We start from the raw sequence: 22,002 nt of genomic DNA, 5'->3' as shown, positions 1-22,002 counted from the left end.
TCTTTAAATGATATCATCACCTCCAGTACATACTCTGACGATTGGGATTTTGAAACTGTTAATAGTATGTTGTCTGATTTAGAACTATCTGCAGCATTTACGAAAAATGAAATGTTTGATGACTCGTCTGATGTTGATACCATGTACTGTTACCAACATTATGGTCATCACTTTCTGCATAAAACAAGTGCACCACGTAATGTTTTCACATACCACCAATGGGAACATTGCCCAACACCACCGAAAGGTAGTTGCAAAAAAGTTTGCTTATTTTTCTGGGTTTAATACACCAGATCCACGCTCATAATATCATAAGCTTGCACCTACATCTGCGAAGAAAAGTATGCTCACTAACACAAAACAGATATACTCTGCGTCCTTTATTGCCCGACTGTCTGAACAGGGTTTCGACTTATGGAAAGACACTATAGACATAAAATTTGCCTGGGGTACTAAGGAATGGCAGGTTCAGGAAACTGAGACACTATTTAGAGCATGCCTCATACCACAACAGATGATTTTCTTGAACAACACTGTGCAACAGACTTCCTGTCTTGGGTTAGCCAAGATTAAGGACTTGAACACACCTCATATTCCATCACTGTCACACTTTGAGGGATGGCAAAACTAGACAGAAAATGGTGAAGGTACACTCGATGACATTGTGAATGACATTTCATACATTTCAACAGAGCCCAATTGGAAGGGATGATTAATTTGGCCTATCGACACAAATAGGTGTCAGTTAAGATTCATGGGTAGCACCGAAGGGTATAGTACCCATAGGCTTGACTTACGCTATGTACAACGAGAACATCTGGGGGCAGTGACATCATACAGTGTTGGAAAGTTATTCCTAGATTGGCTAAGAATCTCAACACTGTCACAGGTGAAACAACACTTGTCCTTACTCTCAGATTACATGGATCTTAGGTATTTTTGATTAGGTCCCGAAAGCCACGTCAGAAACACTTCTTATACGCTGTTTATAATGAAATTTGGAAAATCTCTCAACAAGAAGTTGCGGAGAGATTGCGTGAAATTGACAGAATTAACTTAGAAAAAGGCTTTGGCTGTGGTTGACAATGGCATGACCACACTAACATCAAGATTTATTCACTGGGCAACAATGTATCTTCTGCTATAGATATAATGGAACAGGCTGTGTCCATCTTACAACCTGGACAATCACAGTTATGTTCTATTGTGTTATTAAGCTGGACGCTACAATCCCTGCTCTGTGGTTATGTGCCCTGGAGATATATCAACAGTACGTCTCTGTTCTCTGCATATAGTTGACTAAAAAGCAGAAAACAATGGCAGAAAGAGATGCGAAATAAACAATGCTGCGGATTGAAAAATTAGACCAATTACCTTTCACCATGGTAGAGTCACCATCCACAGAATGGTTAATTCATGGCCATATAACGTTACCAGTAATATCTTTCCAGCTTCAATATTGCCTAGAACAGCACCAGGTAAGCAGGCATGAAGCAATGGGTAGGGAATTCATCTATGAATCTTGGGAATTATTATTCAGATTTAGATGCAGGAACGGGGACACTGAAGTGTTTCTCAGCGGTGCGGACTGGAAAAATTCTTTAAGTGAATCTCTCATTTGTCAGGACATTATGTTTCACGGGGCCTGTAATGGTTCAGTAGCTAACTTATACTGTCATTTGAAAGGTTCCCCAGCTGCCTTGATTAATTCAGTGTTTAGGCTGCTCTCGAATGGGAGTTACTTAATACTAAATGATCAAGGTTGTTGTGGGATGCTTCCAGGCATCGCATATCTTGCCACTGTAAGTTCCAGGGCTACTTGTTGTATGCAAGTGTTGTTTCCGCCGACCCACACAGTCAGGGAGGTGCCGTTATGGTCTTCGTTGAATGTTTCCTTTATACGGTTTGATACTCTGAGCTGAAGGAAAGCCTTGCTTTTACAGAAAGATTTGCCCTTAACCTCAAACCGAGAGACTTTTGATTTTCAGGTTGCAAGGTCCTCAGCTGCGATACAGACACTGGTACGGACTAACTGCCCTTTCCAATTCAGAGAAACGGTACATCATATCTTTAACATGTCTGATATGAAGGGTATAGTACACCTATTTAAGATCATAGGTTCTGGACTGTTAATAACCTTTCAGACAGTCTTCAGAGTGATTCCGACTTTTATACACTAAGTATTTGGATGCATTTTTGGAGAGCTTCCACTGATCCTGCTACTGGTAGTGGGGATCCTGATTTAAATTTTTCTGCTATGCAATGGATGTCCCAGTTACCAAGGAGATGGAAAAGACACTCTTGGAGCGATGTTACCATGATTGCATGGTACTCCATCTTGGCACACCTCGACTTTAGGATCTAAGCTAGTCTTGGTTCCTATCATTCCGACCAGTCTGGAGTGACTGTGTTTTGCCTGTCCTCCGCTTCTTGTTTTGCGGACACTTCCAGCGGTTGCGCCACCGGACACGGATGTATTACTGGACCTGTTAACGGCCCACGTACTGCAGTGTCCCCAGCGTATTCCATATTGATGTCGGCATTCTTAGAGTCACCAGGAGATGCTTCAGCTCCTGTTGGATTGGATACTGGCTCTAGCACAGGCAAACAGGCTTTGGATGTTTCAAATACTTCCTCCGCATCGGTTGTGGGAACTGAAGAAGATCCTCTTTGCTCGATTGACCTGATCTGTGCGGTGTTACAGGGACCATCATCTGCGAAGGCAAACAGCAGTAATGTTGCGTCTCCCACACAGGACACATAAACATCTGGCTCTCTGTGTGCTGGGAAACAATCAAAACAACCAAAATTTGAATTTTAAACAAAAGTTTTTTTCTTCTATACTATTATTGAGCACCATGGCTTTCAGATGCTCTCAGTTGCTCCAACCATATATATGAACATATTTTAAAGGACTTATAGAACCTTTTTAACATAGACAAAGGATCTATAGAGTTTTTAGGCACTTGTTATATACTTTTAGACTTTTTTTCTGAACATTTTTAAAAAATACTTTACGATTGATTAGAAGAACATTCACTTTTACTATATCGTCCAGTCGGATGAGGAGTGGCTGTTATGTTTTGTAATGTACCCCAATATAGGCCTGGGTAATCACCTAATCTTTTACGTACATTTTTCCTGCCATTGTACTACATAACTGTTTTCTTGGTATTGACCTTTTCCCTAGTTAGGTGCGGCATAAAATATTGTGTTGTTTTCCCAGAAAATTAGCCTCATTAAATATGTATGAGGATTCTCAAAATCACAGCAGGATTACCATCTTCGCATAATAACTATGTATAAGGGTCATCACAACATGACACAGCAGATAGAACCCCTGAGGGTACATTTTGTGTATATATACACCATATCTTTGGCAGAGGAGAAAGACTTCCATGCTGACACACTGACGCGAGAAACTGAAGTTCCGGTGCGCAGACACTCCAGTACGCAGTGATCTGACATCCCTTGCGGGGTGTCCATCTTGAGACCAAGATGGGGTACTTCATTCTCTCAAACCAGGTAATGTGGTTGGCCTCATCTTAGGGGGATTATTGGCTATACACCTACATACATGCTAGGTACACTTAGGTACATCTAGTTAGGGTTGCATCGTAGGAGTACGCATTATTACTGTCATGTAGTTATATGCTTGCATATATTCATTGTTTTAGCACTATGGTAGAAATCTATCCTTCATTTACTCTGATGGTGCTTATAATCATTTATATCTGTTTCTGCCTTATGGTCGTTTCAGCGCACCTATTTTACACTAGAATGACGCTGGTTCAATAAATGCTTTTTGAAAAGGTCCCCCCTGTTTATTCTGTGTATCTCTCTGAGACAAAGTGAGAACAAGTGACTGAGTGAAATGAAATGAAATGAAATGAATGAATGAAAAAGATATTTGATAAAGCGCACTGCGGCCAAGCGGCTTCCTGGCGCTAAAACCTGATCAAGGCTCACATAAATCAGACCGAAGTGTTAGGGAGAGAAAGCCTGAGAGAAGAGGAAGGTTTTTAAAGCTTTACGAAAATGGGAATAAATGGGAATAGAACGAATAGAAAGGGGGAGATTTTCCAGAGCTGAGGGGCCAGAACCGAAAGGCGAGTGCCCCCGGTTCTGGATTTACGAAAACGAGGGATGTGCAAGAGAGACAAAGAAGAAGAGTGAAGGGTGCGACAGGGGGCATAAGAAGAAATGAGAGAGGTGATGAAAAGAGGGGCAGAACGGAAATGAGCTTGAAAGGCTAGACAGGCCAATTTAAAAAAAGATCGAAAGTGTACAGGAAGCCAGTGAAGAGATTTGAGTGCAGGAGTGATGTGAGAAAATTTAGGAAGGGAAAGTATAAGGCGAGCAGCTTGATTTTGAATGGCCTGAAGTCGGCGAGATTGAAAAGCAGGAATGCCTACATACAGGCCATTTCCATAGTCGATGCGGGAGATGACAAGAGCCAATACTATGGTTTTGAGGGCGTCAGTGGAAAAGAACCGAGAGATCTTCCGGATGAGACGAAGGGACAAAAAACAAGAAGAAACGACGGAGCTGATCTGACTATGCATCGAAAGGTCATGGCTGACTTTGATGCCAAGAGTACGGACAGAGGGGACAGGTGAAGGTGGGGGACCAAAAGAGGGGGGCCAATGTGCAGGGGACCAAGGGTTAGAGGGGCCACCCGTGAGGACAAGTTCCGTCTTGTCAGGATTGAGTTTCAGATGGTTGGCGCTCATCCACTCAGAGATAAAAACTAAAGTAGAACACAATTTGGGAAGGGAGTCAGAAGAAGAGGATAAATCAAAGATGAGCTGAAGGTCATCGGCATAGTTATAAACAGAGACCCCCAGCTCAAGAAGGGAAGTAATAAGGGGTTGGATGTAAAGATTGAAAAGTAAAGGGGAAAGAGAGGAGCCCTGGGGAACGCCACAGGTAACCGGGCGGGAGGGGGCCGAAAAGCCAGAGAGATGGACCGCCTGGGACCTATCCCGAAGAAAAGACGCTATCCAGGAAAAGGCCACACCCCGAATACCAGCTGATCTGACACGGTCGAGAAGGATGGAATGGTCGACCGTGTCAAATGCAGCGGACAAGTCGAGGAGGACCAAGGCTTGAGGAAGATTGAGATCGGCTTTCGCTTTGAGCTCATCCAGAACCGCGAGGACTACCACCTCCGTGGAATGACCCGGGCGGAATCCGGCCTGGTGAGATGCCAATAAGCCATTCTGCTCGACATAGGAGGAGAGGCAAGAGGTGACATGTGCTTCAAGAATTTTTCCAAGATATGGGAGAAGAGAAATGGGACGAAAGTTAGAAAGAAGAGAGGGATCCAGGCCAGTTTTTTTTAAGATGGGAAGGACAATAGCAGATTTAAAAGAGGAAGGGACAGAACCCAAAGCCAAAGAAGAATTGAGAAGAGCAAGAGGGGGAGCAGAGCAGCTGGTGAATAAGATTTTGAGGATACGAGCTGGCGCACAATCGGCAGGAGAACCTGACCTGATTTTGGCCAGGAGTTTAGAAAATAATTCAAAAGAAATGGGAGGAAAGGAGACAAAAGAAGAGAGAGGAGGAGGGGGGGGGAAGACAAGACAAGGTTGGGGCACAGGGGGGATGTGGGCTTTTATCTTCAAGATTTTGTCAATGAAAAAATCATTGAGTGAGGAGCAGAGGGTTTGTGAGGGAACGGGACCGGGGGTGGAGCGATCATAAGTGGCTAGAGCGTGAACCAGGGAAAATATTTCCCGAGGCTTATTGGCAGCCAAAGCCACTTTCTCAGTAAAGTAAGCGGTTTTGGCTGCAGTGATCGTTTTTTTGTATTCCGTGAGAAGAGATTTGTATTTGACGCGCTGAGATGGACTGTAGTTGCGTCTCCAAAGGCGTTCCGATCGCCTAAGATCGAGTTTGAGCACTTTAAGCTCGGGAGAGAACCACTTGTGAGCGTCATGGGGACGAACCTTTTTGACCTTTCTGAGCGGGGTGACTAGGTCGCAAGAAGAAGCGAGCCAAGTGCGAACGGTCTCAGCTTGGGAGTCAAGGGGAAGGTCGTTAAGAGCCGGGGCAGAAGAAGCCAGAGTGAGCGTGAGGGCGTCGAGGTCAATCGAGTTCCAATTTCGGGCTAAGAGATTTTTAGGGAGGGAGGGCTTAACGGCCATGCCCAGAGAAATGGAAAACGAGATATTAAAATGATCCGACCAGACACAGGGGGAAATAAAGAGAGAGGAAATATTAGAACAAGTAGACCAAATTTGGTCTAAAGTGTGGCCCTGAACATGAGTGGGAGCTGTGACGTAGGGTGTGAAGTTCAGACAGTGAAGGGTGGCAGAAAAATCTTTAGAAGAAGAGTCTTCCCTAATATTACCCGGCCAGAAGTTAAAATCGCCGAGCAAGAGGACCGAGGAGTTGTTGACCACCAAGGTGGCCAAAAGGTCCTGGAGGGAAGAAACAACAGAAGGCATAGATTGGGGGGGGCGATACACGAGAACAACTGTGATAGGCACCAAAAGATTGAGTGAGCGGGCCACCAGGTAATCCACATTGGGTATAGGAGGATAAGTAAGGAGTTGAAATTTAAGAGAGGAACGGATGAGCATCGCCACTCCTCCCCCGGCTTTGCCTGCCGGGCGATCAGCTCGAAGGGCATAATGAGAGTTGGGGAGGATGGCCAGAAGGTCAGGGAGAGAGTCAGAAGAAAACCATGTTTCGGTCAGGCAAAGAATGTCAGGGGAGTCTGTGGTCAAAAGGTTAAAAAGGGCCGTCTGATGCTTGACCGCAGAGCGGGTATTGAGAAGATGGACAGAAGCAGTGGTGGGAGCAGGGAGAGGGGTGAACGGGCGAGGAATAGGGTTAGGAGTGATAGGTACCGGGTAGGAAGGGGGAGAAAAGAGGATACCATGTGAGTCGAGGAGCTGCAAAAGGGGGAGAGGCGGGGCGAGAGAAGATGACAGTGCTGTGAGCTGGGCAGCCGAATAAGCCACAGCAGGGGCAGAGTGTATAGTCCCTAGTTCTGGCCCGTCGCGGACGGGCGCAGACGGGCTTAACTTAGGCGCAACTTCGGCGCGCCTTCGTCGCGCCCGCTGCGCTCGTCCGCTGCGCTGCCTAGGATAAGCGGCCATGTTATAGGGACACATGAAAGGGAGAGATTGGTGGGCGTGGCAGGGGATGGAGGAGCCAAACAACAGCGACGCGGCGCCCGGACCCGGCCAAGATGGAAGACCAGCCCGTCCCACACCGAGAACCAGGTGAGGAGGGGGCGGTCAGCAGCGGGGGTCTGGGACGCGTGCAGGGGCAGGGCTGCAAGGAAGGATCCAAGAGCGCTGGGCGCTGTGGCGAGAGCGCAGAAAGTGCAGGTGCAGTCGAAAAGATTTAAAAACAAGAAAGTCTCGTGACAGGTTGTTGCTCCCGGAGACGCTTCGGGAGATTTGCGGTGAGATGCAGGAGTGAGCGCACTCTCTGCCGTCCGCCTGAAGTACTTGCCAGGGGGGGAGGAGCCAAACAACAGCGACGCGGCGCCCGGACCCGGCCAAGATGGAAGACCAGCCCGTCCCACACCGAGAACCAGGTGAGGAGGGGGCGGTCAGCAGCGGGGGTCTGGGACGCGTGCAGGGGCAGGGCTGCAAGGAAGGATCCAAGAGCGCTGGGCGCTGTGGCGAGAGCGCGGAAAGTGCAGGTGCAGTCGAAAAGATTTAAAAACAAGAAAGTCTCGTGACAGGTTGTTGCTCCCGGAGACGCTTCGGGAGATTAGCGGTGAGATGCAGGAGTGAGCGCACTCTCTGCCGTATTGTATTGTATCTGGGTTTTGTATCGCGCCAACTCACCGACAGGTCTCAAAGCGCTACTGACCAAGTACAGAACAAAAGATGGGAAGGATACATAGGTGGCAGGTCTAGCAGTTCATTATTGAAGTGGGAACGCGTTCTTGAAGAGTAGAGTCTTCAAAGATTTCCGAAAGCGGAGGAGATTGGGCTCTCTACGAAGTGCCTCTGGCAGCTTATTCCAATTGATAGGGGCCTGCACTGAGAACGATCTGCCTCCTTTGGTTGTTAGCTTAAAGCGTGGTTGAGACAGTAAGAAGGAACCCGACGATCGCAAGATGCGTTTAGGTTCGTGGAGCTCGAGCCTTTCTTTTATATAGGCTGGCGCCTGTCCGTGTAATGCTTTGTGGCAGATACACATGCTTTTGAACTCCACTCTCTGCAGCATGGGCAGCCAATGTAATCGATGGAGCAGGGGGGAGGCATGGGTCCTCCTTGGAACTCCAAAGATCAGGCGTGCTGCGTCGTTTAGAATGACCTGGAGACGGCTAATGGAATACTTTGGAAGGCCGAGGTACAGCGCATTTCCATAGTCTATTCTAGACACTATTGTGGCTGACACAATAGTTTGCAGCATATTCCTCGAGAGCAGGGGGGCGAGTTTGCGTAGTTGCCTGATTAAGTTAGTACAACAGCCAACTACAGCAGAAACTTGATTAGCCATTGAGAGTTCTTGATCGATTTTCATCCCAAGACTCTTGACATTGGGGCATGGTTTTGGGGCAGGGCCTAGCTCTTGGGGCCAGTATAGATCGCTCCAAGGGGACACAGCAGTTGAAATAACCAGGACTTCCGTTTTATCCGGATTGATTTTCAGCAAATTAGATGACATCCAGTTCACTGTGAAGCGTAGGATGTCTTTAGCCACTGATTGTGCCGATGAAGCGTTGTCGATGCTCAGCAATAGCTGCGTATCGTCGGCATAATTGAATACTTTACACTTCATGTTTGCCAGCGACTCTATCAGTGGTTGCAAGTAGAGGTTAAATAGGAGTGGCGAAAGCGCTGACCCCTGCGGAACCCCACAAACTAACCTGCCCACCTCTGAGACCTGGTCTGCCAACTGGATCTTCTGCGTCCTTCCTGTTAGAAAGGCTGTGAGCCATTTAAGAGCCTGTCCCCCTATCCCGAACCCGGCCAGTCTATCCAAGAGCAATGCATGGCTGACAGTATCAAACGCTGCTGAAAGATCTAATAATATCAGCGCGCATGGCTTTTTACTGTCAGCCATGCATCTTAGCTCATCCAGTACGACAGCATTACTAGCTCTGTGCTATGGTGGGCACGAAAACCAGCTTGCCGGTCATGGAGAAGATGGTGACATTCTAGGAAGGCTGACAAGGACTTAAGTACATGTTGTTCCAGTACTTTAGACAGGAATGGCAGCTGGGAAATTGGCCTATAATTCTTCAGGCTAGATGGGTCGGCTCCCGGTTTTTTTATCAAAGGTCTGACACATGCCTCTTTAAAGGTGGATGGCAGAAGTCCAGTGGCTAATGAGGTGTTTAAAAGATCTAAGATCTGGTCTTCTAGAAGTGGAATTGCCATCCGAAGGGTGTCAGGCGGGCAGGGGTCAGCAGGGGAGCCAGATTTAGGGCTTTTTTGACGTAAGGGGAGGTTTTTTGACGTAAGAGACTGGGTTGTTCTTCTTGATCTCAGCCAAGATAGTCGCAACCTTTCCCAGGAAATATCCTTGAAAGGTGTCGCAATCAATCAGGATATCAGTCTTTTCCTCTTTCTTACTTAACTCTTTCAGTATTTGGAAGGTCTCTCTCTGTATATTGGTATCGTTATTAATACGCGTCTCGTAGTACTCCTTCTTTGTTATAATAATAAGCTTTTTGTATGCTTGGAAAGACTTCCGATATAAATCCCTATCGGTGGCCCTTTTAGATTTCCTCCAACATCTTTCGAGGTAGCGAAGCTTTCTCTTGTTTTCGCGTAGACCTTCAGAGAACCAAGGGGCTCCTTTCTCTACCCCTTTTATTTTTTGTACCTTTTCAGGAGCTAATTCGTCAATGGTTTGCCTAAGGACGGTTGTTATCAGATTGTACTTGGAGTCTAGATCGGTACTATCAGCAGGAAATATAGAGTTCTGTATGTACTTGGGCATGGTTTTGGTTAGAGTCTCGGCATTCACCCTTTTCCATTGGCGCACTTTTTTAGTTTTAATGGGTAGTTTAACCTGGCAGATATCTTGCGGTAGATCGTATAAGATGAGGTGGTGGTCTGACCAGAGACAAGGTAAGATGCTGGTGATACATGCTTTTGGGGATGAAGACCAAACAAGGTCTAAGGTATGGCCTTTTATGTGGGTTGGAGCTTCCACAAGTTGTATCAGTCCAAGAGTAGTCATGATGGTCTGTAGTTTCTGGGCTGACAGGTCTTGAAGAATTTTTTCCCAGTGGACATTAAAATCGCCAGTTACCAGAATGTTTTTGTAGCGTGTGCAAAGATCGGATATAATTGGCTGGAAGAGATCATTGAACACAGGTGTGCTTTGGGGAGGGCAGTATACCGTTAAGATGATGAGACAGGAGTTATTCATAATGATTTTTATACCCAGTAGATCGACGGTATTAGTTGTCTCGGCTAGGATCTTTGTTACCCTAAATTGCTTTTTAAAGATCGTTGCTACCCCCCCACCCCGGGTACCCTCTGGTCGGTTGTGCCAGACCATGTCATACCCGCTGGGAAGGGCGGCGATGATATCCGGGGAAGAGGCATCACTCAACCATGTTTCAGTGAGTGTCAGGATATCAATGGTCTCATCCTGTAGCAGGGTAAAGATCTCTAAGTGATGTTTCTGCAGCGACCTGGTGTTAAGGGTCGCTAGCTTCACAGGGGCTAAGAGGCTATGGTTCTTATTACTAGAGCTATACAGGATGTTGAGTTCCTTGAGTGTGGCACCTGTACTCGGGGATAGGATATACCTGTCGGAGTTCAGTCCAAGAAGGTCCGCTGAAGTATAACAGGTGCGTGTGCCAGAGTCCCTAAGCCCTAAGCCCAGTCGTGCGCGGACGGGCGCAGACGGGCAGGACTCTGGCACGACTCCGGCGCAGATCCGGCGCGTCCGCTGATCGCGTCCGCTGCGCGGAGACATCCTAGCCCGTTTTTATAGCGCTGACGATGTCCTGACTCACCTATCCCAACCCAAGATGGCCGCCAAACTCGACGCCCAGCGCTCTCGGCCTCGATACTCGGCGAGAGCGGGACTGGAGCTGGAGGGAGGGGGTAGGGGTGAAATCCAGGCGCTGCTGAGCTCTCAGGAGTTATGGCCCACCAACAGCACGTCAGTCGCAAAAACATAAAATTTCACGGGACCGAAAGTATCCCAAGGTAAGCTGTTAAAAAATTCGTTTGTGGCAAGAATAGATAGGAGACCTCCCGGCTTCCGCCTCAGGAGGGAAAGGAGCGTACAATGTCAGAAATTACTTGTTCCTAACACCTGGCGCCTTTTATAGCGCTGACGATGTCCTGACTCACCTATCCCAACCCAAGATGGCCGCCAAACTCGACGCCCAGCGCTCTCGGTCTCGATACTCGGCGAGAGCGGGACTGGAGCTGGAGGGAGGGGGTAGGGGTGAAATCCAGGCGCTGCTGAGCTCTCAGGAGTTATGGCCCACCAACAGCACGTCAGTCGCAAAAACATAAAATTTCACAGGACCGAAAGTATCCCAAGGTAAGCTGTTAAAAAATTCGTTTGTGGCAAGAATAGATAGGAGACCTCCCGGCTTCCGCCTCAGGAGGGAAAGGAGCGTACAATGTCAGAAATGACTTGTTCCTAACACCTGGCGCCTTTTATAGCGCTGACGATGTCCTGACTCACCTATCCCAACCCAAGATGGCCGCCAAACTCGACGCCCAGCGCTCTCGGCCTCGATACTCGGCGAGAGCGGGACTGGAGCTGGAGGGAGGGGGTAGGGGTGAAATCCAGGTGCTGCTGAGCTCTCAGGAGTTATGGCCTACCAACAGCACGTCAGTCGCAAAAACATAAAATTTCACGGGACCGAAAGTATCCCAAGGTAAGCTGTTAAAAAATTCGTTTGTGGCAAGAATAGATAGGAGACCTCCCGGCTTCTGCCTCAGGAGGGAAAGGAGCGTACAATGTCAGAAGTACTTGCCAGGGGGGGAGGAGCCAAACAACAGCGACGCGGCGCCCGGACCCGGCCAAGATGGATGAGTGAAAAGTACTGTACTGTTTCCACGATCCCAGAAGGGACAGGGTTGTCATGTTCAATATTTGAAGGAGGGTGGGAGCACACTGCTTCACCTCCCAGCACAGTTCACCCCTTAGCATCCTGGTAAATGCAGTTCAGTTTAAATTCTTACTTGGATTTTTGTTGAAGTGTTTCACCAAAGTTGGTGAAGGTTAATATCCAGAACTATCATCTGGGGTTGCTGAGATAGCTGCCACAATCCTCTCAGGTCCCTGTACCTCTCCCTGGCACACTGGTGCATCTCCAAGAGCTCGTCAGCTCAGTGGCTCAAGGGAACTTTTTTAAACAGAAAGGGGGATGGGAGCACACTGCTTCACCTCCCAGCACAGTTCGCCCCGAAGCATCCTGATAAATGCTGTTCAGTTTAAATGCTTACTTGGATTTTTGTTGAAGTGTTTCACCAAAGTTGGTGAAGGTTAATATCCAGAAACACGTGTCTAGAGATTGACAGCACTAACCGTCACCAACTTTGGTGAAACACTTCAACAAAAATTCAAGTAAGCATTTAACCTCTTCAGTGCCCATGACGAGATAGTCTCGTCATGGAGCACGGTTGCGCTGTGCCCATGACGAGACTATCTCGTCATGAACCCCACCCACTAGTGCAACGCCCGGCACAGGAGGGGGAAAGGGCGTGGCACTGAAGGGGCTAAACTGAAATGCATTTACCAGGATGCTAAGGGGCGAACTGTGCTGGGAGGTGATCCAGTGTGCTACCATCCCCCTTATGTTCAATAGTTACCAGGAACTATTTTCTCCTTGGTAAGAGGAGTTTTGCAGTGGCACGGTGAGCTAGGTGGTATACAGGCGAACATACCAGGTGGGGGTGTCTGGAATCAGTCTGGACAACAATCCCATAGTTTATGTTGTCTAAACACGCAGATCCTATATAGGTTTACAGGACCGACACAACACCTTCTTTCACAAAGACTGACATTATCATAATATATATTGTTGTTTGCATAGTCATTCTATATTGCATGTCCATTTTAAGCCCAGGTTTAGGATGGGATTATAATTGGGGGTTGCATTTGTGCAGCAGTTGCCAGTGAGTCCGACGGGCGCTCATCTCAGTGAACTGGATCTTTTTTTTATCCTGAAAATCTGCTTATTGACAGTTTGACAGCCCATTTCTGTTGTGTAAACAGTGTGAGACTGCTGCCCTGTTTACACAACACTGAAGGGCTGTCTGTCATTATAGCAAGAGAGAGAGTGCGCGCACACCCACACACACAAATAAGTGTTAATGTGTGTGAGTCAGGGCTTTAGGTGGGGGGAGTGCTCAGCACCAGAAGCATTTAAAACAGATTTTGAAATGGGCAAATGACATGATTTCTGGATCCTGTTTTTCTAGCTCTTACCTTTGTATGTACGCATCTGCTAAAAACCTAGCGGGAAGGCCGTGGAGCACCGGACAGGGTTAACAACAAGCATAAAGTCAATGTGTAATAGAAAGGGAGAATGTTTGTGGTTTGTTAATGCAGTGTGATACCGTGTTTTTTAAAGAGCTGCATCTTCAGTTCCTTCCTTATTGGAGCAGCACTGGGAGTTCACAATCGAAACAGGGGTGTTGTTTCACATCCTGGGTGCACAGATGGAAAACACCTGCTGCCTTGGTTTTTTATACCTCATAGTCTGCTGTCTGTGCCCTGGCTGTGAGTGGGCAGAGAACCGCCAGAGATGGTGAGCTTGCAAGATAAGTGGGAATGCTGGCCATGATAGCTTTGTAAATGATTCAGCTACTTGTGAAGGTGGCACGGTCTGGCCAGGGGAGCTAATGAAGTTTCATCAGGATGGCGGTGATGGGACTATATTTCTTCAGGCCCCGGATGAGACATGCTGCATCATGTCCGATGCCCTCCACGGGTACCAGTGCGGAGCCTGGGAGGCCATGAGGCAGATGCAAGAGTGCTAGGCATTGCACAGCTGTTCTGAAGTTGCCTCCTGGAAGAAAAGATTTGCCCCTTAGAGGAGACAGATTGTACTAGGTCATTGTTTTTTTATGTCCGCGGTGAATCCAAGTGACTTGGCCCTCTTTAAAAGTTGGGGTTCAAATCTACCCAGGGTCATGTCATTGAGCCAGGTTTGTACTATTTCTTGTTTGTTGTTCTTGGGAAATGAGAGGGGTTCTCTCTTGGTTGGGTTGACCTTCAGGTAGGCACGGGACACCCACATATGGGTATGCGCTCCCAGTGTTAGAGACATAAAATGTCTAAAGCAGAGTATACGTTCAGGTAGAGGTGTGTCTCGTTGCCATTCTGTGAATCTTGATATTGTTATCGGTGAGGAGAGCAGCATGCGGCTCCATGGGCTAGATATTAAAGAAAGTAAAATGGCCGGAGACTGAACCTTACCTGGAAGTGTCCGTATCCTTCCACATTGACCACTTACAGCCCACATCAGCTGCAGTTAATCAGAATCAGTGTTTAATGAGGTTTACTAGGAATACAAGAACACTGTGGTCTCAGGAGTGTACTTTATTTCATTGGTGCACAAGGAGGAAAAAGGAGTGGTTCAAATTCTGTCGTGCAGCATCTGGTTTGCATATTTATGTGCAGGCAGCACAAGCAGCATATATTAAGGCAGGAGACATCAGCACATTAGAGTCAGAGGAGCTTGAAAACCACCCAGAAGCACCATGGCAGCTGAAAAGGGCCAATCGACTTCTACACTGGGCTTGTGATTGGCAGTGCTGCGGCTGGGGCAGAAACTATAGGGGATCGGCACAAATGGTGAAAGGTCTACATTGTAATTTTTTTTAAATTAAACAAATACCTGATTTTGGGTTGGCACATACTCTTACAAGCATATTAAACAGTAGCATAACATTCATTATTCGAAATGTTATACTTTACAAACAAATACTTGAGTCATAAAATCATTATACATCGGATTTACAGGAATGGACCGGTTCCTAGGGAAATTCCAAGTCACGCAGAGGGGGCATTCACATATCAGGACTGTGACCATACCCCATCTAAGGCACCCCATGATGTCCTCAGAGAAGAAAATATCAAAGAAGATCCTGGAGTGTTAGCACAGAGTACAGAACTGGTGCTGTTTGTGGTGTATCCATCAGACACTATGCCAGAGCATGTTGGTTGTGTTGCGTCTGAATAAGTGTTGTATATTTGCTGACAGAGGAGTACTTTTAATTGCTTGCAGTTGGTAGGTGGAGTCATGTCCACTCAGGAAAGGGCTTCCTTCACCCACAGTCTTCACTTTCCCGGTTTGCGACATTTCCTTTACTCTTGGTGGATTGTTTGCTGTTGGGCGGGCGGTGGGGATACTGTCTGTTAGTGGGGCCCTTGTCCAACAAGCCTAATGTCACAACATTTAGAGGTGCAACCTGTTTTTGTGTCATTTGGTTTTATTATGTGGTGTTTTGGGTTGCTGCATGTGCAGTAGTTTACATTAGTATATATTTAAATAAATAATATTTAGGGGCCATTGATGATCTCGTCCCGAAAGCATTCCTACTGAATCAGTCCCAGAATGCTTTCCGGACGACTCGGATCGGGTGAGTCCGACCAAGCGATTTGGATGTATCCAGATGCTTCCGGATAGGATTCAGTTGGACTCCCATGGACTTCAATGGGAGCCTGTGTTGCAAACGAGAACACAGGCTCCCATTGAAGAAAGGGGTGACTGGGGAAAACCTTGCACCCTGTGGCAGGCACCCCATGGTGCCTGCCACACTGTGCATGGGTGGAAAGGGGGGTCCCTTGTGCACCCCCACAAACCCGATTCGGAGGGCCTTGGGTGAAGGGGGACCTGCTACGGGACCCCAAAGAAAGATTCCGGCAGCCGATTAGTTCCAGAGTAACCGAATTGGAACAGCTATCTGAATTGGTCATCGTAATCTCTTGCTCGGAAACAGAGTCCATAGAGCTGTACGATTCGGCTCCAAAAGACGCAAACTGTCCGAATGCCTTTTGGAATCTGATTCGGAGCCCTTCCGAACGGGACCGCAATCAACCCCTTAGTGTGCATGTTGGGTGCATACACGTGTCTGTGTGTAAATGTGTATGTGCATATTGTACTGTCATGTAATTGCATTTATGTAGAACTTACTAACCCTGACAAAGTATTTTAGCCATTTGTGTGTGCATAAATATATGAGTGTGTGTTCATATGTTTGCGTGTGCATTTATAATTTATGCATTTATGAAGTTTTAAATGCTAAAAAAACATGTTTCTCCAGAATGCTAGTTGGCGAAAAGTTAAAGCTAAAATTCAAGGTGCCCCAGCACACCCCTGGGAGTCTGATGGCTTAGATAGGACAGCAGATGCTTCAGTCAAGACACCGGACATTGCAGTCTTGTCTGGATATTCACTAGATTTTATTATTGACTCACCACAGTCCCTGTGATAAGGATGTTGTTTTGTGTAGGCTGTTATGTTTCAAAAAGCACTCTTCAATGGACAGGTCGTCCAGTCTTAGTTTAACCTGAGGGAGTTTACTTGGCTTCTTAAAGAAGGATCTAGCGTGGATCCTCCTATGTATTTATTTTATCTGTTTTGGCGTGTGTGTGTGCGTGCGTGTGTGCATGTGTTTGTGTCTGCACCTATGTGTGCATGTCAGTTCATGTGTGTGCATGCCTATGTATGTGTGCTTGTGGATGTCTGTCATTTCACACATGCGTGTGTGTATATACATGCCCAGCAGAATGAGGCGGAATACCTTCATCGTATATTGTGTTGCAGATTCTCTCTCTTCATTACTACACTCACAAGGGGGCAGGAAGAAGTCTCCTTACCATACATAACTCTAGTCATTTTGTTACTAGTGTTGCGTCCGGCCTTCAACGTGTGTATCTGAAGAGAATGAATCCCTTATAGAGTCCCAAGCGTATGGTAATACATGAGTCGGTTTCAGTGCAGGCTGTGCTGTTGGCAGAGAGAGGTTATTGGTCCTGTCGGGTCTTCATTAACCAACAGACCAAAGGCTCTGAAAAGTTAGCTTGGATGAGGGGTGAGCCAGTGACTTGAAGCACCTTCACTTGGGTAACAGCTTCAGGGTTCATGTCGTAGGGATTCACCACTCTACCGATTACTGACAAAGACAGGTTGCAGCGCCGCTCACCGCCTTCTCTTAAGAGGAGTAACACATTGTAACAGGGGGCCATCTCAACAGCATTAGTACAGACTCTGGAAGGGTGAACTCAGAGGGGAAGAGTTTCATGATTAATGGAAATAGAATGACTAGAAGTGGAAAACCTTCGATTCCCAAAAATCACTCGAGGCAGGTAGAAAAGTCAGATTCTTCAAAACAACGGACCCCAGATTAAGGAGGGATGGTGGGAGCCAGGTATCAGGCTGCTGTTATGCCAGTCGTTGGACTGGTTCTACTTCCCTATGTGCTAGGATGCGGGCCATACCAGCGATCACACCACCGTCAACGTCCTGGAGATGTTGAAACTGCAAGAGCTCAGGGTGTGGTGGTACCTCTGTACGTAGATGTTAAGTGCCTTTTTAGGAAGAAGAAATGACTGGGCAAGAAAGAGCAAAACTAAACCAGGACCGATTTAAGTAAGTCCTCCAGATTCAACAGTGCAGTTGTGGCCGAAAGGCTAGTCCAACACTTCTTCTGGTGCCGATCTTCGGCTGATCCGGTTTTCTGTTTCTGTAGCGTAGCAGAGGTGGAAAACGAGCAGCGATGAACAATGCGACAGAGGAGACACAGGCAACAGATTGAGGAGAGAGAAAGAAAGAGGAAAGGAGTTAGTAGTCATGCACGTAGGCACCATGCAGAAAACCCAACCACCGTGGAGAGAAAGGGTAACACAACAGCAGGTTACAATGTTAGATATTTGAGTGCGAAACCAAAGAGCTTGCCGAAAAGATACCATTGGACTGAGCACCAACCACATGCACCAGAAAACCAAAGAAGGAATTAGTATGACAAACATGGACCAGAAACCACTGTGTCCATTTTTAGGAGAGGTCAAACATATCAATTTTGCATAAGCAGGAATTGCCAGAAGAAAATGATCATTTACAATTCTCATCCCATTAGAAGAAGTGCAATTCTTTTACAATGTCCACATGGGCAACAGTAACAAACAAATAATTGTTTTCATGCAGACCTTGTAAAGAGATGGGGAAGGTGCGTAGGCAACATAACCACACTACACTCGTATTTGAATCCAATCCGCCTGACACTTCTTGCACTCTTGAAAGAATGGCTAAATGCCTGACCTGCTCCAGAGGAAATAAAAGCATTGAACCCATTTAAAAACCATGGTCTGCAATAAAAGTTGGCTTCCTGAGAGGAAATTGTGGCCCCAAGCTACATTTACCACTGGGTAACATCTGGATTAAGACACATTTTCCATGTTGTACATTTAGGGGTTTGAGGTGGAAAAGGGATGCAAGGAAGAGGCAAGCTGTTGGGCCTGCCCATATGGTTGCAGCCCGCACATATGGTTGGATCCCTGAAGCTATTTACTAATACTGCGCATGCCAGTCCTCCAGGGGCCCACCCTTTCAGACGGCAGCGCCATAGGTGCACCAGCGATGGTGGCCTCACGTTACTTCACAAGGTCTCTTTTCAGTAGACGGGGAATGCTCTAAGAAAGAATCCTGAAACATTGTGCAATGCTATTTATTCATAACTACACTTAAAACAAGCATTGGCCAGTGTTTGTCACCCACTGTGCATGAAAGCCAAAGGCTGACGTGGACTGACCCAGTGCTCCATGCTGTACAGGGGGCAGGATGGAAGCAAAATGAAAGAGACTGCTGAACAGTCTAATGGATAAAGAGGGGCAGCTCAAAGCTTCTCTATGTGTGTATATATATGTATGTATATATATATATATATATATTATTTTTTTTTGCATTACATGAATCTAGTGAAACCACCAAACTCTGCACCAGACCCAAAAAGGTGGACATGACAGGCTGGCGACTGACTTTCCCCCAGTTTGACTGGCTTGTAACTGATGTCTACTCATCTTGGTATCTCCTTATTGGCGTGTATGCCTATTGGCTGTCCTTTGGTCTGGGTATCTCCTTATTGGCATGTATGCCTATTGGCTGGCTTTTGGTCTGGGTATCTCCTTATTGGTTTGTATGCCTATTGGCTGGCCTTTGGTCTGGGTATCTCCTTATTGGCATGTATGCCTATTGGCTGGCCTTTGGTTTGGGTATCTCCTTATTGGCATGTAGGCCTATTGGCCGGCCTTTGGTCTGGGTATCTCCTTATTGGCTTGTATGCCTATTGGCTGGCCTTTGGTCTGGGTATCTCCTTATTAGCTTGTATAATTATTGACTGGTCTTTCGTCTGGAAATCTCCTTATTGGCTGATATGCCTATTGGCTGGCCTTTGGTGTGAGTATCTCCTTATTGGCATGTATGCCTATTGGTTGGCCTTTGGTGTAGGTATCTCCTTATTAGCTTCTATAATTATTGGCTGGCCTTTGGTCTGGGTATCTCCTTATTGGCTTGTGTGCCTATTGGCTGGCCTTTGGTCTGGGTATCTCCTTATTGGCATGTATGCCTTTGGCTGGCCTTTGGTCTGGGTATCTCCCTATTGGCTTGCATGCCTATTGGCTGGCCTTTGGTCTGAGTATTTCCTTATTGGCGTGTATGCCTATTGGCTGTCCTTTGGTCTGGGTATCTCCTTATTGGCATGTATGCCTATTGGCTGGCTTTTGGTCTGGGTATCTCCTTATTGGTTTGTATGCCTATTGGCTGGCCTTTGGTCTGGGTATCTCCTTATTGGCATGTATGCCTATTGGCTGGCCTTTGGTTTGGGTATCTCCTTATTGGCATGTAGGCCTATTGGCCGGCCTTTGGTCTGGGTATCTCCTTATTGGCTTGTATGCCTATTGGCTGGCCTTTGGTCTGGGTATCTCCTTATTAGCTTGTATAATTATTGACTGGTCTTTCGTCTGGAAATCTCCTTATTGGCTGATATGCCTATTGGCTGGCCTTTGGTGTGAGTATCTCCTTATTGGCATGTATGCCTATTGGTTGGCCTTTGGTGTAGGTATCTCCTTATTAGCTTCTATAATTATTGGCTGGCCTTTGGTCTGGGTATCTCCTTATTGGCTTGTGTGCCTATTGGCTGGCCTTTGGTCTGGGTATCTCCTTATTGGCATGTATGCCTTTGGCTGGCCTTTGGTCTGAGTATCTCCCTATTGGCTTGCATGCCTATTGGCTGGCCTTTGGTCTGAGTATTTCCTTATTGGCTTGTTTGCCTATTGGCTGGCCTTTGGTCTGGGTATCTCCTTATTGGCATGTATGCCTATTGGCTGGCTTTTGGTCTGGGTATCTCCTTATTGGCTTGTATACCGATTGGCTGGCCTTTGGTCTCGGGATCTCCTTATTGGCTTGTATACCTATTGGCTGGCCTTTGGTCTGGGTATCTCCTTATTGGCTTGTATACCGATTGGCTGGCCTTTGGTTTGTGTATCTCCCTATTGGCTTGCATGCCTATTGTCTGGCCTTTGGTGAGGGTATCTCCCTAGTGGCTTGTATGCTTATTGGATGGCATTTGGTCTGGGTATCGCCTTATTGGCTTGTATGCCTATTGGCTGGCCTTTGGTCTGGGTATCTCCTTATTGGCTTGTATGCCTATTGGCTGTCCTTTGGTCTGGGTATCTCCTTATTGGCATGTATGCCTATTGGCTGGCTTTTGGTCTGGGTATCTCCTTATTGGTTTGTATGCCTATTGGCTGGCCTTTGGTCTGGGTATCTCCTTATTGGCATGTATGCCTATTGGCTGGCCTTTGGTTTGGGTATCTCCTTATTGGCATGTAGGCCTATTGGCCGGCCTTTGGTCTGGGTATCTCCTTATTGGCTTGTATGCCTATTGGCTGGCCTTTGGTCTGGGTATCTCCTTATTAGCTTGTATAATTATTGACTGGTCTTTCGTCTGGAAATCTCCTTATTGGCTGATATGCCTATTGGCTGGCCTTTGGTGTGAGTATCTCCTTATTGGCATGTATGCCTATTGGTTGGCCTTTGGTGTAGGTATCTCCTTATTAGCTTCTATAATTATTGGCTGGCCTTTGGTCTGGGTATCTCCTTATTGGCTTGTGTGCCTATTGGCTGGCCTTTGGTCTGGGTATCTCCTTATTGGCATGTATGCCTTTGGCTGGCCTTTGGTCTGGGTATCTCCCTATTGGCTTGCATGCCTATTGGCTGGCCTTTGGTCTGAGTATTTCCTTATTGGCGTGTATGCCTATTGGCTGTCCTTTGGTCTGGGTATCTCCTTATTGGCATGTATGCCTATTGGCTGGCTTTTGGTCTGGGTATCTCCTTATTGGTTTGTATGCCTATTGGCTGGCCTTTGGTCTGGGTATCTCCTTATTGGCATGTATGCCTATTGGCTGGCCTTTGGTTTGGGTATCTCCTTATTGGCATGTAGGCCTATTGGCCGGCCTTTGGTCTGGGTATCTCCTTATTGGCTTGTATGCCTATTGGCTGGCCTTTGGTCTGGGTATCTCCTTATTAGCTTGTATAATTATTGACTGGTCTTTCGTCTGGAAATCTCCTTATTGGCTGATATGCCTATTGGCTGGCCTTTGGTGTGAGTATCTCCTTATTGGCATGTATGCCTATTGGTTGGCCTTTGGTGTAGGTATCTCCTTATTAGCTTCTATAATTATTGGCTGGCCTTTGGTCTGGGTATCTCCTTATTGGCTTGTGTGCCTATTGGCTGGCCTTTGGTCTGGGTATCTCCTTATTGGCATGTATGCCTTTGGCTGGCCTTTGGTCTGAGTATCTCCCTATTGGCTTGCATGCCTATTGGCTGGCCTTTGGTCTGAGTATTTCCTTATTGGCTTGTTTGCCTATTGGCTGGCCTTTGGTCTGGGTATCTCCTTATTGGCATGTATGCCTATTGGCTGGCTTTTGGTCTGGGTATCTCCTTATTGGCTTGTATACCGATTGGCTGGCCTTTGGTCTCGGGATCTCCTTATTGGCTTGTATACCTATTGGCTGGCCTTTGGTCTGGGTATCTC

At 46.9% G+C, this 22,002-nt stretch overlaps 1 protein-coding gene across 2 annotated transcripts in view; it reads right to left on the bottom strand.

The window, feature by feature from the left end:
* MASP1 (MBL associated serine protease 1) overlaps positions 1–22,002 on the bottom strand; it is a 322,051-nt gene that overhangs the window by 170,560 nt on the left and 129,489 nt on the right. The gene's annotated exons all lie outside the window — the stretch shown is intronic.

Source organism: Triturus cristatus, chromosome 11 (genome assembly GCF_964204655.1).
Source record: "Triturus cristatus chromosome 11, aTriCri1.1, whole genome shotgun sequence".
NCBI classification, from domain to species: domain Eukaryota; kingdom Metazoa; phylum Chordata; class Amphibia; order Caudata; family Salamandridae; genus Triturus; species Triturus cristatus.
Note: the sequence above shows the minus strand (reverse complement) of the source record. Positions and strands in the feature narration are given on the sequence as shown.